This window comes from Somniosus microcephalus, unplaced genomic scaffold (genome assembly GCF_052327205.1).
Source record: "Somniosus microcephalus isolate GS21.2 unplaced genomic scaffold, FLI_Smic_1.0 unresolved_chr1, whole genome shotgun sequence".
Classification (NCBI taxonomy): domain Eukaryota; kingdom Metazoa; phylum Chordata; class Chondrichthyes; order Squaliformes; family Somniosidae; genus Somniosus; species Somniosus microcephalus.
This window is the reverse complement of record NW_028225179.1, coordinates 14579305-14582434: the sequence shown is the minus strand read 5'-3', so window position 1 is coordinate 14582434 and position 3130 is coordinate 14579305. Positions and strand designations below refer to the sequence as shown.

At 43.0% G+C, this 3130-nt stretch overlaps 1 non-coding gene across 1 annotated transcript; it reads right to left on the bottom strand.

The window, feature by feature from the left end:
• Positions 1 to 563: 563 nt before the first annotated feature.
• trnas-gcu (transfer RNA serine (anticodon GCU)) lies at positions 564 to 645 on the bottom strand. The gene has a single exon. It is a non-coding gene; the product is annotated as a tRNA-Ser (tRNA).
• Positions 646 to 3130: the final 2485 nt, after the last annotated feature.

Sequence of the window (3130 nt, the reverse complement as noted above, 5' to 3'; positions counted from 1 at the left end):
GCTCAGCGGTAGCATACTCAAGCCTCACTCCAGAGACTTGAGTGCATAATCCAGGCTGACACTCCAGGGCAGTACTGAGGTAGTGCTGCACTGTCGGCAGTGCCGTCTTTCTAGTATAGATGTTAAACTGGGGCTTCAGATCCCATGAGAGAATGCTGAAAAGAACGAGGATTTCTCACGCATTATTTATTTCTCAACCAAAGAGCCAAAAACAGAAAATCTCATCTTTAAGTTTGATAAATATTTTTGAAATTCCAAAGGAGAAATTTATGTTCCTGTTCCCTAATCATTTGCCTCTGTTGCCGCTAGTCTTTTCATTCGGTGCCAATCTCAAAGGAAGGAAGAAGGAAGAGAGGGTTCTCAATCTCCGATTCACGATCTCATCTCCACTTTCATTCAAGGTGGGTTGAGAAATTTCTTGGAATATTTTAATTTTAACAAGATATGAGCAATGCAGGGGCACAGACCAGCAACACCAGTGCAATTTTCACGAAATTGTATTTCAAGTAAGATTCAGTGAAATGCTTGGAAAGTGCATCAGCATCAAACGTGTAAAACAGTAACGACGAGGATGGGATTCGAACCCACGCGTGCAGAGCACAATGGATTAGCAATCCATCGCCTTGACCACGCGGCCACCTCGTCTCACCAATATACTGTTTTCCGACATTCCATTTCTTGCTTTTTACATCTAATTAGAACTACCCTGAAAGAAATTCAACTTCACCGCTTATCCTGCCCGTGCACACAGATCTACAATGTTGAAAATGTACAATCAGCTTAATGTAAGCAACAGGCCTTCCGTTACTTCAGATGAGGGACTGTCAAAAATGGCCGGTTTCACGCCAGATTCAGAATGTAAAAAGCGTCGCCCAGATAATTAAAAGACCTTTGTAGGACTTGAACCTTCAATCTTCTGATAACTGAAGAATGTGCAACAGAAGTCAGATGCCTAATCCATTAGTCTATGCTGCCGCTGAATCTCTTTTTATGGGGCGAATTGTGAGCAGGTTCAAGGAAACTGCTCGAAAAAAGAAGTGGATTGAGGAAAAGATAAAAATATTTCAACTGAATTAACAGGTCCTCTGTGAGCTGGATTCGCACCAGCGCAGTGAAACTCAATGCAAATGGGAAATGACATCGGCGGCTCGTTGGTCTAGGGGTATGATTCTCGCTTTGGGCATATCACGATTAAAATGCGTGAGGTCCCGGGTTCAAATCCCGGACGAGCCCTGACACATTTTCTTAAACTCAACAACTCGGTCATCAAAGCTGAAATCGCTCTGCTTCTAAAAAAACGGCATGATCCGAGATTGTGAGCTCTGCCATTTCAAACAGACACAGAATGATCCGGGACTGTGAGCACTCCTGGTTCAAACAGACCCAGATTGATTCGCAACTGACCACGACCACGCCCATTATAGACAGGCCTGTTTTTCAAAGCTTATGAAATCCATGGCAACATCAATCGGGCTGTTTCTAAATCGATGCCCGGTTTAATCTTGGACGCCAAGTTGAAAGTTTACTCCATTATCATTTTTCCCATTATCTCCGTCATTTTACTCCAGCCAAATGAACTGAGTTTAGGTGTCAGCCGTGGCTCAGCGGTAGCATACTCAAGCCTCACTCCAGAGACTTGGGTGCATAATCCAGGCTGACACTCCAGGGCAGTACTGAGGTAGTGCTGCACTGTCGGCAGTGCCGTCTTTCTAGTAAGATGTTAAACTGGGGCTTCAGATCCCATGAGAGAATGCTGAAAAGAACGAGGATTTCTCGCGCATTATTTATCTCTCAACCAAAGAGCCAAAAACAGAAAATCTCATCTTTAAGTTTGATAAATATTTTTGAAATTCCAAAGGAGAAATTTACGTTCCTGTTCCCTAATCATTTGCCTCTGTTGCCGCTAGTCTTTTCATTCGGTGCCAATCTCAAAGGAAGGAAGAAGGAAGAGAGGGTTCTCAATCTCCGATTCACGATCTCATCTCCACTTTCATTCAAGGTGGGTTGAGAAATTTCTTGGAATATTTTAATTTTAACAAGATATGAGCAATGCAGGGGCACAGACCAGCAACACCAGTGCAATTTTATTTTAAGTGAGATTCAGAGAAATGCTTGGAAAGTGCATCAGCATCAAACGTGTAATACAGTAACAACAAAGGCGGGATTCGAACCCATAGCGTGCAAAGAACAATGGATTATCAGTCCATCGACTTAACCTCTCGGCCTCCTCGTCTCACCAATATACTGTTCTCAGGCATTCCATTTCTTGCTTTTTACATCTAATTAGAACTACCCTGAAAGAAATTCAACTTCACCGCTTATCCTGCCCGTGCACACAGATCTACAATGTTGAAAATGTACAATCAGCTTAATGAAAGCAACAGGCCTTCCGTTACTTCAGATGAGGGACTTTCAAAAATGGCTGGTTTCACGCCAGATTCAGAATATAAAAAGTGTCGCCCAGATAATTAAAAGACCTTTGTAGGATTTGAACCTTCAATCTTCTGATAATTGAAGAATTTGCAACCGAAGTCAGACGCCTTAGCCATTAGTCTATGCGGCCGCTGATGCCGCTGAAACTCTTTTTATTGGGCGAATTGTGAGCAGGTTCAAGGAAACAGCTCGAAAAAAGAAGTGGATTGAGGAAAAGATAAAAATATTTCCACTGAATAAACAGGTCCTCTGTGAGCTGGATGCGCACCAGTGCAGTGAAACTCAATGCGAATTAGAGGATGACATCGGCGGTTTGTTGGTATTTGGTTATGATTCTCGCTTTGGGCAGTTCAGCATTAAAATGCGAGAGGTCCCGTGTTCAAATCCCGGACGAGCCATGACACATTTTGTTAAACTCAACAACTCTGTCATCAAAGCTGAAATCGCTCTGCTTCTAAAAAAACGGCATGATCCGAGATTGTGAGCTCTGCCATTTCAAACAGACACAGAATGATCCGGGTCTGTGAGCTTTCCCGGTTTAAACAGACCCAGAATGATTCGCAACTGACCGCGACCACGCCCATTATAGACAGGCCTGATTTTCAAAGCTTATGAAATCTATGGCAACATAAATCGGGCTGTTTCTAAAACGATGCCCGGTTTAATCTTGGACGCCAAGTTGAAAGTTTACTCCATT